General features: G+C 36.9%; 1 long non-coding RNA gene across 1 annotated transcript in view; it reads left to right on the top strand.

Annotated features, from left to right (window-relative positions):
• The window catches only part of LOC107875068, a 34,914-nt gene extending 28,336 nt beyond the window's left edge, over positions 1-6,578 (top strand). Inside the window, exon 3 of the long non-coding RNA XR_001675725.2 lies at positions 6,523-6,578. This is a non-coding gene — a long non-coding RNA (uncharacterized LOC107875068). The remainder of the gene's footprint in view (positions 1-6,522) is intronic.
• Positions 6,579-16,275: the final 9,697 nt, after the last annotated feature.

The raw sequence follows: 16,275 nt of genomic DNA, 5'->3' as shown, positions 1-16,275 counted from the left end.
TTATTTTCGTACCACCTATCCCTTATATTGATATTTATATTAATGTTTTTATTGTTTTCATTGTTGGATGTAATTGTCCATCTTGGTAGATAGCTAGACTATTAGTATCTAGTTATAATTATCCCCTTCCTTGTAGTTCTTATTTGTTGGTTTGGGCAGCTAGCTTGGTTGGATGATTTCTCTTTTGTAGCAAGATGAGGTTGGTCATTTTCCTCTTTTGTTGGATACTCTAGATTGGTGTATACTTGGATACTCTATTTTTGCCATAATATGGTTCTTCTTCTAGCAGAATTAGAGAGTTGGAGATAGGTGATCCTTCCTGTGACCATTTCCTAAGTTGGAGAATTAAGTATTCTTTACTGAAATGGGGTATTAGATGGATTATTTTCTGGTTAAGGTTGTACTTATTTGAGTTTCTAAAGTTTTTGCTATTACTAGTGTGATTTGCAACCTTGATGAATTTTTGAGTATGTTTTGGTGGTTCATTCCCTCCAGTATATATAGAGTTAATTTCTTATGTTTCCAGTAGGTGATTTATTCTCCATAGTGATTTTGGTTCGTCAGCTACATTTTAGTTTCTATTTTGGCATGATTTAGTAAAGATATGTTTGATTTGGATAGTAAGGTCAATTTGAGTATTTAGCTTTAGTTCTGGCTTGTTTTCTCAATGTTGGATTTGACACCTTGGGATGCCGATTTGGAAGTTATGGTGGATTTGGAGTATGAAGGCTTACCTATTTTCAGGATTGGTTTAGGTAGTTGAGATTGAGCGATTCTTCCTTGGTGTTAAGATTTCAGCTTGGAGTTGTAGAGCTTGGGTGTAGCCTTCATTCTAGATTTTTCTCAGTTAGGATTTCATATATAGGCTAGTCGAGCCTACTCTATGGTTACCTATCTGATCTTCCTGAGTTTGGATGGATTATGTTTGTTAGGTGTTCAGATGATAGTTCATGGACATGGTATTGGTTCCTTCATTTTTGACCTCGGGTATTCAATTTTTATTGATATTTTTGTATGATATCCTCTACGGGAGTAGTATGCTTGAGTTGGATTCATCTTTGTTTTATTCTAGATTGATGGGACATTCTGGAGAGGATCATTTAATGATGAGTAGTTATGCTTTGGACTTTTGGATTTAAATTTTGATTATCATCCGGACCAGTTGTAGCATTAGCGTAGATTATATTCCTTGGTTATCTCTATTTGTGTGCCCAGGTAGCACCTTATGGTCTTATTCTCATGTTTCCCATATAGACCATCAGTATATCTTCTTTAGTTTTTTGAGTTTTCTATGATGAAATTATGCAGATGAGACAAAAGTGATTTCTTCCTGGTTTGGAGTGGATAGTAGGGAATGGCAAAAGAAGGTGATATTTGTATTTAGAGTTGGTTTTATGACTCATGCCTTGGTTTGTCTTTGGCATGGATGAGCCTTTGTTGGAATATGTTAGTATCGATGTGGTATCAGTATGACACGGTTCAAATTTGCATGTATCAGCCTTCCTCAGTTCAGTTGGAGGCCATTTGTTGGTTAAGGTTAAGTTTTAGCTATTCGAGAGTGAAGTGCGAAAGATCATTGAGAAAGGGATACCCACAAAAAATCCCTTGGAAGTATTCTATCTTCTTCGAGGTTATTTGTGAAGTCGTACACAGAGCATATGGGCCCAGTACCTTACCCTTTTGACCTTTTGGAGATCTTTCTATCCATTGACTTTCACGGGCAAAAGTTCTTTTAGTAGTGGATATTATAATGACCTTTCTAGTCATTTTCTCAATTTGTGTGCTTTTTTGGGTATTTTGAGCCTTTCGACAACGGCTACAGGTCATTTATAACTTGCAAAAACTATTGGTTTGGTGATCGGACAGTTCGTTTGGATTTTAGGCTCATTTCCCTATTTTAGAGCTTTTGCTATATAAGAATTGTCCATAACTTCTAGAAGATAACCTCAGATGAGAACTCCGAAAGCTCTATCACATTAATTTTAGGGTAGGGGAACCCTTGGTTTAGGTCCAGAGGCTTTAGGTGTGGGCCATACATTTAGTCAAAATGATCTTGGATAAAAGTTTTGATGGTTCAATTGAGTCCAAAACATTGAATTTGGTTGCATATTCAATAGATTTGATTTTTCCTTTGATTTCTATCCAAGTTCATGGTAAATTTCCCTTTGATTCAATAGACCTAATCAAAATGAAAATAGTTTTGATTTTCACATACTAAACGAATCTCGAGTACTCAAAATCTCTTTTGGACTAAGCAAAATTTGGTGCATCAGGTCACTAGAATGATCGCATTCACAAAGGGTAAATCACGATCGCGGTATACAATTTCTGCCTCGAAAGATCACATTCCTGATGAATGTAAATTGCTATCAAGACATACGATTTCTACCTCGGTAGATCGCATTCACGATGAGCTTAAATCATGATCGCCATATGGGACTTACCCTTGCAAGATCGCGATCGCGATGTCAGAGTTGCGATAGCAACTGCCAACACCATATTTAATCCTCTTCTTCCAATAATTTTCCATCTTTTTTCCACCATTTTTACATCATTTTGAGAGCTCAAAAAAATTAAAAGAGTGGGGAAGCATCCAAATAAGCTAAGGTAAGATAGCCTAATCCTTTTTGGTCATTTCCATTGATTTTCCCTTTGATTTCCATCCAAGTTTATGGTAAATTCTTAGAAATTAGGACTTTAAATTCCTAAAAATTAAGGGTTGATTTGGGACCCAATTTGTGTTCTGTTTGTGCTCAGCTTTTAAGCACACATTCCTTATCCTTTGTGGGACCCCGTGATTGATTCAATTTTAGATTCTATTTACGAACCCCGCGGGGCCATTCTTGACCCAAAATTTAACCCGACCCATAATATGGCAATATGGGTCTTATTGGACTCCTAATGACTCATAGATTATGATCTTTATAGCATGGCAACATTTTAAGGTCGCGGAGTAAAGATAGACATTTTATGGACCACTCAAGGATTTGTTGTTCGATGGTGAGGTAGGGTTCTGTGTATGATGTGTTTTATATATTCCACGTGAAATAAGAATATTAAGATTGATTTGAGTAGATAAACGTGACCTAGTCTAGAATATTGAAGTTTGGGGATTAGATGGGTGAATTTACTCATAAAGTGAAATGCTTATTGTGCATCTAGGATCCTATTATCATAGGTTGTTAGTATATTAGGTATAGTTGAGGCTTATGAATCATTAGTATGATGTTTAATATGATACTTGGTGGATTGTGATGGTTCTCCTAGATTATGATGTTATTGCTATGCCATATATATATATATATGTATATATATATATATATATATTAATACATATATTATTGGGCCCAAGGTCGTGTTATGATATTGGTTGAATTCTGTGGGATGGTTTATCCTTGTAAAAGATGTGGCCGTAGTTGAGGATATGTTGATGCTTATGATTACATTGTTTGAATACTGGTGATGGCATGCATTGATTCGGCACATTCATGATTACTAAAATGGTAAATGGTATGATTCCAACTAAAATATGATTTTACTATTGCTTTTCCTAAAAAGGATTAAAGATCACTTTTCACCTTAAATAGCTTTCTTCATAACGGGAATCATACCATCTTAATGGATGACCTATGTGCAATAAGATTGAAAATGGTGTTTTAAAGATATGGTTGAGATAGATTTTGGTCCATGATTTTGTTATGACTACCTACTTCGGTCGTGAAATCTTACCAACCTTTTCTTTACCTTTACGATAATTTAGCCCCAAAGTTTATCCCGGGCAATGGATTAAAGGGTTTACACTCTTTCAGGCATAGTTTGGAGTTTGTGAATTTATTATACATATATATACACCTCTTCAGTACTAGACGAAGAAGGTTGAGGATGTTGATGGAATTGATAATGATGATGATGATGATTGTAAATCCTGGATCGGGACCAGGTACATGTATATAGGTGCTCCCAAAATTCCCTAGGTACCCCTTATTTATAAGTTGTTGTGCTGGAGAAGGGTGGTCATCGCAGGTCCAGCTTTTGGAAGTTGTTAAGCTGGAGGAGGTATATACATTGGGTTACTACATAGTATTGGATAGGTTATGGTATTATGGATTATGTCTTGGCATTTGTTCTTGCACGCATATTGCCAATTACTAATGTGCACCTATATATCAACCTTATTGTAATACCCCACATGTTTCTAAGCTAGGAAGTGAATAAGTATTCCTACGTATGAAATCTCCTATCCTATGATTTATACTTGAGTACATAACTTACAATGAATATCCTAGTGATAGGATAGCTTATGATGCATTAAGCATGTTCATATGAGTCACTCAAGGTAATACAAGCTAAGAGTTTTTAAATCCATCAAGTTTTAGTGTTCAATTTTGCAAGGGTCATCTTTAAAAGAGTATAACTCGATGTTAATATGGCATTTTGGCTGATTTAGACCCACCAACTTGTAGAAAATCAAATTATCTTTCCAACGATACCAATTTCGCCTTAATCCAATACCCAAGCAAAAAGTTATGCCCTTTTTTGTGAGAGACAGTAAGAATAGGCGATTGGTTAGGCGCCGCCCAACCCAAGCATAGGTGATCACTTGGGTGCCGCCTAAGTCAATTCCAGGTGTCAAAAATACTCCATCTTGATTTATTTTAAAGGTAATTAATTCTTTAAATACTCCTTACACGTCCCTAAACTTAACCCTACGAAATATATATCTTCTAAACATACTGCAACCCAATTTTTATCTCAAAGCCCCATCATCCAAGAGCACTAAAGGAGAAAAACAACTAGGGTTGCATAATTAAGCTTAAAGATCCGATTTCAAGGAAATTCCTCCATCAATCATCAAGAATCTTCCTTCTAAGGTATGCATAGTGTTCATCCACGAATTTCTTTCGTCCGTGGAGTTTAAGAATTAATCTTTAAAATACAAAAACTTGGTTGATTGTGGTGATATGATCATACCCATGTTGATGGTTGTTTGTTTTCTGATTTTTCATTATAAAGTATGATTTCTATATTGTTGAGTGTTGATGATCATGTTGTTGATATTGGGTGATTCCCAAGATGGAATCTTTATATATTTTTATGAATTCATGATATCATATAAGTTTGAAACATGTAAGTTTGGTTGTTCATGATGTATAATTTGATGATTTAACTTATTCTTAAGATGTGCATGTAAGGTGTTTGATAAAATGCCTAAGGAACAAGAAATCATGCAATATAGCTAAATTGTGGCTAAGTGAAGGATTCATGATATGCCCTTACGTTCCAATGACTTCTATGTTGTTAATGTGCCTTGTAAATGTTGTTCGAATACTCATGAACTATTCTTATGAGATTATGCTATCTTTACTTGCAAATCCTACTTATGAACAAGATGTATGATAACCATTCAATCCACATGAACTTCCATGCTATTGGTATGTGTTGCCAATATGATTATGCAATGAACATGACATTAAGATTGTGAAAGTACTTCCATGTGATATGAAATCCTTTCCATGCAATACATTGCTAATAACCATGCTTAGTATGAGATCCCTACTTATGATATTATAAATTATGGACTCTACTCTTAAGATCAAGTCAGTTATGTGTGTCAGTTTTCTTTTATCGAGTCCTCGGGGTACTTGTACCTGAAAACTATAGCTGTGTGCCTAGATCCATATCATGTTTCACGATATCTGAACTCAAGCTATGATTCCATAGACTTTAGTCAGTCATGTGACTAGGAAAACCTCATGATCTTAGTCAGTTGTTAGATATTAGTAACATACACCCAGTCAATGGAATTCAGTAAGATTAAGTCATGTACAGTCAGTTATTCATGTCCAGTCTCTCCAGATGGGAGTAGAGGTTAGTACCGAGTGAACCCAAGGATGGGAACTCACCCGCCAATTCAGGGTGTGATTCTTAGTAGCAATCCTTGTGTTCCAGAACTACGTAGCCAGCGTAGGTTGAGACATCTTAACTCGTCAGATTATGGTTGATAAGGTGGCTTAACCCATCAGTTTAGGGTTCTGACTGTTCTCACTGAGTACCCGCTAGATAAGGGTCACTCATAGGCTGTCCTTACCTGTGGCACATTATTGACACCCCTCTAGTCGGGGTAGAGATGGGACCCCAGCTTAGCTATAACGGTATACATGGGGCATGTTGGTTAAACACTGCTTCCCACAGTTTCAGTATCAGTCTCAGTAAAATAACTCAGGGCGTTCTTCAGATTTCAGTATATACAGGACTATCAGATACAGTCGTCCATGTTATCAGTTTCAGTATCAGTCATGATAGTTATTAGTAAACCATGTATTAGCTTACAGGTCATGCTATCACGTATTCACGGTCCCTGTTTCTATATATGTGTGTTTGCACTCCCACGTTAATATTAGTCAGACAGTGTTATTCATGCATAAAACCCTTTATCTTCAGCCTACCTTCCTCGTATACTCAGTACTCCAGTTGTACTGACGCATTTGCGCTATGGTGCTTTCTTTTCATGTTACACCATAGGTTTTGAGAAACGAGCTCCAGCCCAGCAGTAGCGGTATCATTTTGGTCGTAGAGACACAGTGAGTCCTCATTGATTCGAGGACAATATGATTTGATTCATTTATTTATTCTTCAGTTTAGTTTTACGGAGTTAGTTGGAGACATGTTCCTTCAACTCCTTATTCAGATAGTTTAGAGGATTTCAGATTTATGTTCAATTTACGTTCAGATTGAGTTGTTTTGGGTATTTTCATCCACATGATTGTATTCAGTTGAACCTTATGGCCTTACAGTTCTATGTATTCCGTATTATTACCTCATGATTTGCAGTATACAGGTACAAATATCAAACATGGGTTAGCTTGTGGTCCCTCGGGGTCATGAGCACTATGGGGCATCCCGGTTCAGCGAATCGGGGTGTTACAAACTTGGTATCAGAGTCTAAGGTTCAATAGAATCCTAGGAAGTCTAAAAGCCGCATCTAGTATAGTCTTGTACATGGGTGTGTTGTGCACCACATTTTTGTGCAGGAGGCTATAAGATATTTTAGGAACAGTCCCCTTTCTTCATTATTCATGTCATGCTAGTGAGCATAATCACAAGTTAAACTTTTTGCCTAATCCATTCTTCTCTTATTCCAGACCATGGCCCCAAAGAGAAGAAACCAGGTAGATTCTCAGCCCGAAGATCCTTTGGGCGAACATATTTCCTATGCGGAGTTTAGAGCCGCATTTACCACACTTGCTCAGTCCATGGCTGCACAGACTGAATGGCCACCAGTCATTTCGGCTAATCCAGTGGCCACTCCCAAAGCAACTTGGGTTCGGGACTTCACCCGGATGAGCCCTCTATCTTTCCATGGGTCTAAGTCTTATGAGGACCCTCAGGAGTTTATTGACCAAGTCCAGAAGGTCATTGACATCATGGGTGTTACTTCTATATAGAGTGCTGAGTTAGCCGCCTACCAGTTATAGGATGTAGTTTATGATTGGTAAAAAAAGTGGAAGTTTGGAAGGTTAGATGATACAGACCCTATCAAGTGAGAGGAATTTGTCATGGTCTTCTTAGACAGATTATTTCCTTGCGAGCTGAGGGATGCCAAAGTTTTTGAGTTCATCAACCTCAGGCAGAGGAATATGACAGTTAGGGAGTATTCTCTTAGATTTACTCAGCTAGCCAGGTATGCTCCTCATGTGGTTGCAGACAATGGAGCTAAGATGAGGAAGTTCGTATCAGGGGTCAACAATAGTGTGGTAAATGAGTGTAGGTCTGTGATGCTGATCGGTGATATGACCTTAGCAAGACTCATGACCCATGCCTAGCAAGTAGAAGAGCAGAAGTTTAAGACTAAGGAGAGGTAGAACAAGAGAGCAAGGTCAGGTAATTTCAACTTTGCTCACCCCAAGTCAGATGGAGGAAATCGTTCACAGTTTCGCTCCAAGTCAGCCATTCTAGCTCCTTCCTCTGCCAGTGCTCCATTACCAAAGTTCAGAGACGGCAATAGAAATAAAGCGCCTGGCTCTAAATCTCAGGGCAGTGTTAGCAGTGCCCGAACGAATACCCTTTGTCATACTTGTGGTAAGAACCACAAGGGCATTTGCAGAGACAGTAGTGATGTCTGTTTTGGTTGTAGCAAGCCAGGCCACAGGACTAGGGAGTGTCTGCAGTTAAGTCTTCAGGGTCAGCAAAATTATTCTATAGCTCAGTCCTGTCGCCCAAACCAGCAGGGTGCCATTTCCAGTGCTACTAGTGGGCAACGCCTAAACAGACTCTATGGTCTTTAGTCCTGATAGGATCAGGAAAATTCTCCTGATGTTGTTATTGGTATGTTACAAATTTTCCATGTTCGTGTTTATGCTTTGCTATACCCAGGTGCATCTTTGTCTTTTGTTACTCTATACATAGCAGGCAATTTTGGAATCATTTCCGAAGTCCTAGTAGAGCCCTTCTCAGTCTCTACCTCAGTGGGTAAAACCATCATAGCCCAGCGGGTATACAGGAACTGCCCGGTTATGATATCTCAGAAATCCACGTTAGCAGATTTTGTGGAGTTAGAGATGACTGATTTTGATGTCATTCTCGACATGGATTGGCTTCATTGCTGCTATGCCATAGTCGACTACAGAAATAGCATAGTTCAGTTTCAGTTCCCGAATGAGCCTGTCCTAGAGTAGAAGGGTAGCATTTCAGTATTCACGGGTCAACTTATTTCCTACCTTCGAGCAAGGAAAATGATTTCTAAGGGGTGTGTGTATCATCTCATGCATGTTAAAGATTCCAGTTCTGAATATCCTATCCTCGAAACAGTCCCTATTGTTAATGAATACTTAGATTTCTTTCCCAAAGATCTTCCAGGAATTCCTCCCAAAAGAGAAATAGACTTCGGCATAGACCTTCTTCCGGATACTCAACCTATTTCTATTCCACTATATGGAATGGCTCCAACAGAAATCAAGGAACTGAAAGATCAGTTGAAGGATCTCTTAGATAGGGAATTCATCAAACCCAGCATTTTCCCATGGGGTGCGCCAGACTAGTATTTATGTTGTATTCAGAGATGGGTTGTATCAATATATTCATTTGTACTTCACTTTATAATTGTATTATATTTGAAGCTCCTATACCGATTCCCCTAGGTTTTGCGAATGTCTTGTGTATTTTACCCTTTTTACTATATTTATTCTGCATTCTCCTCCATTACTCTTGGTAGTTCTCTACTAGCAATTTTAGACTATGGGTTGGCTTGCCTACTAGTGGGTTATACAATCATGACCTGACGATTGGGTCGTGACACTAGTGATGAATGATAAGTCTCAAGTAGGCTCATGATCTCTATCTCAGGAATACATCAACAAGTAACACCATCCACACAAATTCGAAAGAGATAAGGTTTATCCCAGTAAAATCTTCTCACCCCATTCATGAACCACTTTTGCTGGTGGAATGGTAAATCCTTCGAAAAGAGATCACTTGCCAAGAAGTTGGAAAAATTACCAAACCAGGAGATTAATTCTTGAGATTCTACCAAGACTCGCTCATCTGGAAAAGAATCATCTTTATCAATCTCTTCCCCTAACTTCTATATTGCCTCCTTCTCTAGGCAAAATAAGCAATCAACAACCTTTTTCACAGTGCTCTTCTAGTCCTTCACCTCAAAGTCAAATTCTTTCAACAAGAGGACCAACATATCAATCACATTTTTAAATTTTTCTGCAACGGTAGATACCTTAAAGCTACATGATTAATGTGAACAATGAATTTGGTCCCTGTCAAATAGGACCAAAATTTCTCAATGGAAAAAACCACCGTAAGTAACTCCTACTCAATGACTATATAGTTATTCAGTGCTGGGTTTAATGCTTTGGTAGTATATAATAGATTGGGTGAAGTATTTTCTCACGTATTTGTCCTAGGAAATCACCAAAGGCTACTCCACTAGCATAGGACATAACCTTAAATGGTAAAGACCAATAGGGGACACAATAATAGGAGCCGTGATCAACCTATCCTTCAAGAACTCAAAAGCCTTGAGACATGCATCATCAAATGCATATTTCACCTCCTTATCTAATATATTTCATAGAGGATTAGCAATTCTAGAGAAGTTCTTGTGAACCTCCTATATAAGCCAGCATGACCCAAAAATCTTCGAATACCTTTAACTAATTTCATTGGAGGTAATTTTTCAATCACCTCTATCTTTGATCTATCAACCTCAATACCCTGCTTTGAAAATTTTTGACCGAGAACAATACCTTCTTTCACTATGAAATGACACTTCTCCCAATTCAGCACCAGATTGTAATCCTCACAACTTTGGGGTGAGTTGTCCAAATGGTCCAAACAATCATCAAAAGAGTCCCCAACTATGGAAAAGTCATCCATAAAAACCTCTATAGTGTCCTCCTCCATGTTAGAAAATATCGAAATCATACACCGCTAAAAGGTGGTAGGCTTCAAGTTCGGTTAGCTATCAATAACCTCATAGATGTAGGTTTGGGTTCCCCAAACCCCAACTACTTAAACACAACTAATAGTATCAGGTTGATAATAACTTCCAAATCACATTAGGCTCGAGATAAGTTGAAGGACTCAATGGTACATGGAATAGTAAATGCTCTGGGGTCCTCCTTCTTCTTAACCAATGACCTAGAAGCAACAACACTTCAATGGTGCACATTATCAGCAAGCTTAAAACTCACCGTCTAATTCTTAGTAACCAAATCTTTCATGAACTTTGTATAGCCTATCATTTTCTCTAATGCTTTTACAAGAGGTATATTAACAAACAGTTCCTTTAACATTGATAGGAACTTCTGATACTGCTCTTTCTCTTATTTTTGCTTCAATCTTTAAGGAAAAGAAAAGGGAGGTCGTGAAATGGTCTTCAACACAGACTTGACTTCCTTTTCTTTTCCTTTATACTTCTCCACACTTTTATCAACACCTGTCAATTTTTGTGGTAGCTTACTGCTAGTCACCAACTTTTCAAATTCTACTTCAGGTGCCTCATCTACATCAACAACATCTTCCCTATCATCATCAACTATAGGCAAGGGAGGATCAATAATGGCCTTACCACTGTGAGTAGTGATGTCCAAAAAATTAGTGTCATTCTTTATATTCTGCACAATATTATTTAGAAGAGTCTCGGTTAATAGTGTTTCAAGGTCTCTAGCATCTGACCAAATTATTGTTCAAGTTTTGTTGATCGTAATATCATGTGATTCCACTTTCTGGGTCAAACCTTAAATGTCTGCCTTAATCTCCTTAAGGAAACTTTCTTGACTTTCATGACCCTTTACTACCTTTGACGACATAGCCTCCATCCTTGACTCAGTGTTTGTATTCCCGAGCAGAACGTAAACACCACTCTTTGTTTTAGTCATCCTTACACCTCTAATCACTATCTCTCTCTCTACTCTAATCTCTATATCTATCCCTATAGTAGTTCTTACCTTGTTTCCTTGTATTGAGTTCTAATTATCTTAAGCAGATGATTGGACCGTAGCTTGCAAACCTACCACTCTCTATCTAGGTACTTTGTCTTTTCATCTGTATTATAATCATATGACTTAGAGTCCTTACCCTATGAACCCACAACCTTAACCTTCTTAGAATTCATTATTACAATTTTTTTTATAAATAACCCAATCTCTGTCAGCTATGTAACCTTCTGAGCAATCAAATTATGAAAAATCCTAGACTCACCAGAAGTACCAATTACATAAGTACAGACACCTCTTTCTACCTCCTGAGTATGCCACCCTATTTTGGTAAGAGAAATTCAATCTAAGATATCTGATGTTGTTTCCCAATGCAAGTTTATGAACACTTCACTAGTAATAGTATCCACCATAGATTTGGAACTAGTATTTAGGGCATGATAGAAAATCTCCAGCAGATTTCTCCCTAAAATTCTATGATTAGGTACCACCATCAACTTTTTATCAAACCAAAACCATGCCTCATACATTGGTTGAGAATGTAGTGTCCTGAAGTTATGGATCTCTTCCTTCATTTGTAGCATTTTGGCTAAAGAAAATAAATGGTCTAAAAACTACTACCGCAACTCATTCCAATTAGTAATGGACCCATAACTCACGAGGTAGTTCCCCTAACCATAATGTAGCTTCACCAGTTAGAGAGAATGGAAACAACTTAAGTCTCAATGCTTCCTAATCTACCCTAGGCATATTATATAAAGTGCAAATTCTAACAAAATTTATGAGGTACATGTTTACATCATCAGTCAATAGGACAACTAACACACCTTACAGATTCAACAACTGGGTCACAACACTAGTAATGTTGAACTTTACCACCTTGGACAACTCAGGAGAAATGATGTATCCTGTCTTGATAGGATCTACATAACCCATGTCTGCATCTGGATATTCATAAGCTGTCAAATACTAAAAAGTTAGGGGTAATGGAGCTTTATCTCTTATACCTATGTTGAATATTGCTTGATGATTAGCTTCTTGCCTCTGTCTCTCTTTTTCTACCTGTTAAGCTCTACATTAGGTAACCTTATTATCCCTCCTCACATTTGCTTCATCTAATAACTATGAAATAGTTTTTGTGGCTCTCTCCTAAGAAAGTGGTGGAGTCAAGTCTGTGGATCATCTTGAGATAGCTCATAATGAGATTTATGACCATGCTATGACATCCTACAATTTTTTTCTCAGATATTTTTAGGCTCTGGATCAAATAGGATCAAGGGATTGCCTTGACTCACAGTACTGGTCATACACTAGCATATTCCCCAAGATGAATAGAAAAGTAAAACCCAAAAACCTCAACAACTTCAATCAATAAATCCATAATTGTATTCCCCGATAACAGTGCTAAAATTTAATGTCTCCCAAACTATACCCTCTAAGAAGATATAATACGGTCGACGTCAAATTATAGTAACTCAACTAGGTTGGAGTCTAACCCATAGCGAATATGTCTAATCTATTTTTAAAACTTATTGAAGTAACCGAAAGTGTAAGAAAATAAATGGGGGAAATTTGTAGTAATAGTACAAAGTAAAAAGTTGTGAATTCATTTGGTTGTAAACAATTTAAGCTGAACACTAGGACTGTCTTCCCCCTTACTTCCTAACTCTGTAGGTTTCTCATGCTCAATCTAACTATATCACTATCATATATGCAAAATTAGACAAACTAGGTATTACCAACCATCTTGGGAACATATTGATAAATCTCACCCTTTACCTTATGAGTCTCAAGGTGTCTCCTTACTAACCCTTGTCTTTGATCCCATTTTAACTATCACCTTGTGGGTATTAAGTTATGATACAAGGGTTAATAGCCTCGAATCACTATTGTAATCTTCTTTTCCCAATCTCAATCTCTCCTGTGAAGACAATCTCAAATACATGTGGGTTCTCAGTATTCACCACCACTAAGATAACAATTCAATTAAAGAACATCACAATGCAAGTGTAAATAATGATCTAGAAGAATCTCACACTTCCCCTACTTTTTTATTGTGTTAAGGTACCCACAACCGTGGAAAAGGAATTTATCCACTTATAGTGGCAATAAACACCATAGAATTCAATGAAGAAAGTATAGAAGTAATATCATAATAATAGGATTAATAATAAAAGAATAAAAACCAAAGTCTCAAATGAACTAATCAACCAAAAACCAAGAATAAAGAAATTCCAAGATGAAAATTCAGTTTTACAATCAAATATATGTTTGTGAATAATATGAGTGCCTAAACTAACAAAGAACAACAAAAGAATATATATAGAATACAGAAGAACCTCAAGAATCTAACCTAAAATGTATAGGGAAAACAATGTCAATGGCCACTTACGGTGCCACTTACGGGATGTAAATGGTACCTACGCCACATAAGTGGCCATCGTAGGTAATAGAGTCTTCAATTCTACAACATATCTTCTTGCACTGGTATCTATGGGGCATAATTTGTACTTACGTCCCATAGGTTGCCTTATCTTAGGTACCAGGAAATCCTCAACCTTGCAGCTTTTCTAAACTTCAATTTTCTTCTACTTGTACTGGCACCTACAATGTCCTAGGTAGTACCAACGAGTCATAGGTGACCCTTCATAAGTAAAAAGATCATTTCATCAACTTTTTATTCTCTGAAGTTTTCCACTCTGAACCTATACTACCTACCTAATCCACGTAAGTGCTACCTACATCACGTAGGCAAACTCGTAAGAAGTCTTTTCTGCAAATCTTGATTCTTTTTCTTCATGTTAATCTCCAAAACCTAGTTCCCTACAAAATAGACAAAAAAACACATCATAACTACTAAAAGTACTTGCATAATTTCCATTTTTAAGCATTAAAAGTGCTATGAAACCATGACACATCACTGGTTCAAATTGGCTACTGAGTGAAAACTTCAGCCAAACAATCTTGTATGCCAATTCTGACTATTCTAACACCTTTGGAACATTGATTTTAGGCTAGGTGGACCCTTGGTTAGGGTCCTGAGGCTCTCAAACTCATTTTGGCCATTGGCTTAAACTTAAAAAAAATGATAAGTGGGTATGGGATCCACATTTCATCAAAATAACTTCGGATGGAAATTTTAACTGTCCTATTGAGTCTAGAATGTCAAATTTTATAGGGTAGCATAGTTCATTTGAGTATACAGGATTTCAAATGAATTTCGAGGGGTCTTCTTAGACTTGAATAAATTCCAAGTCTCAGTTGGTGTTGGTGCACTACTTAAGCGAAGGGGTCTCAAAGCAATAGGCCTATCACTTAGGCTACCGAGTTAGACTAGTGGTGGTCCGCTTAAGAGAAACCCCTGTCGGTTAAATGGTTGCCGCTAAAGTGTTAATGGACCACTTAAACAATATCTATGTAGATGCTAGATGTCTCTTAATCAACACTAGGTCGCTTAAGTGGTGACCTCTTAAGTGGTCCAGTGTCCTCTAAAGCAGTAGTTGTGTACCTGGGAACGGTATAAAAACCTCGCTTAGCCCGATTTTCCATATTTTTCATTCATTCTCTAGAATGTTGAACCATAAAAAGTGGGAAAACTTGGGAGAAATATTTGTGGGTGATTTTAGAGATTGGGTGAAGTTAATTTATGCATTTCTTCTTTGAGTTTATGGTAAGCTTCCATTAATTTCTTGATAGAATCCTTCATCTTTTTATCAAATCCCTAGAATCTTGGTGGCTAGATTGTATGACCATTATAGCTTGAAATTCACATATTTTTTAAGGTAAATATTCCTTGGGCATAGAGGGATATTGTATTGGTTTCAAATATGCTTTTCGTAAATGGGCCTCACATAGGATTTTTACGTGATGTTGGACTCAGTGCACAATAATGCATTATGAGTATCATTGTTCTTATTTTGATCAGTAGATTGTGATTTTAATAGAATGACATCTTGTGGAAGCTTCTCGAAAGGAAAAATTAGTGGTTTAGTGGATTCTTTGGGCTTTTCTTCGAAGTCCAGGTAGGCTTGGTTTAATCTCCTTATAAATTGAGCTATTTCATAGTATGATTATTATAATATACTAGATTTGGGATGGGATTTAGGTTTTGATTGTATGAATGATGATATTTGGGTTAGCTGGACTACATTGGCTATCTTGAAATTGTAATTTAGGTGTAATTAACTTAGTTGCTCATGTATTACGGAGAACTTCTACCTTAGGGATAATTGGCTTATTTAAAATCTACTGATGGATTAGATACCTTAGCCTAGTCTAGGATAGAATTTTCCTTAAAATAAATTTCGAGGACTAGAAGTTGGCCCTTCCGTCTCACCTTAGGCCAAGACTTAAGCTAGATTTAGTAGATCATTATTCGCTTGTTACACTTTTCAAAATGCTTATTATGGGATTTTGAGGAGATTAGATACTTAATGATTATAATAACTTTGATATTGAGAGTTGATGTTACTTGTGGTAAGACCCAGTAGTTTATTGATATTGATAATATAAGTTTTAGCAAGTCATGCAATTGATGATGATATTAATAATATGAGTTTTGATATATGAGTTCTGATTCAATTCCAGCTATTGATGATGATATTGATGATACAAGCTTCAAGTTAAGTTCGGTGATTGATGATGATATTGATAATATGAGTTTTGGTTCAAGTCCGGTGATTGATGATATGAGTTTCAGTTCAAGTCTAGCAAATGATGTTAAGATATTCATAATATGAGTTCTAGTAGTACTTTATTAATCTCTTGCAGTAACGAAACTACTTTTCAGGAACTAAAACTTATTTTTTAGCCTTTAAATAATTTTTTG

The sequence above is a fragment of the Capsicum annuum genome, chromosome 6 (assembly GCF_002878395.1).
Source record: "Capsicum annuum cultivar UCD-10X-F1 chromosome 6, UCD10Xv1.1, whole genome shotgun sequence".
Taxonomy (NCBI): domain Eukaryota; kingdom Viridiplantae; phylum Streptophyta; class Magnoliopsida; order Solanales; family Solanaceae; genus Capsicum; species Capsicum annuum.
The sequence above is the reverse complement of the archived record's forward strand: the minus strand, read 5'-3'. Positions and strand labels throughout refer to the sequence as shown.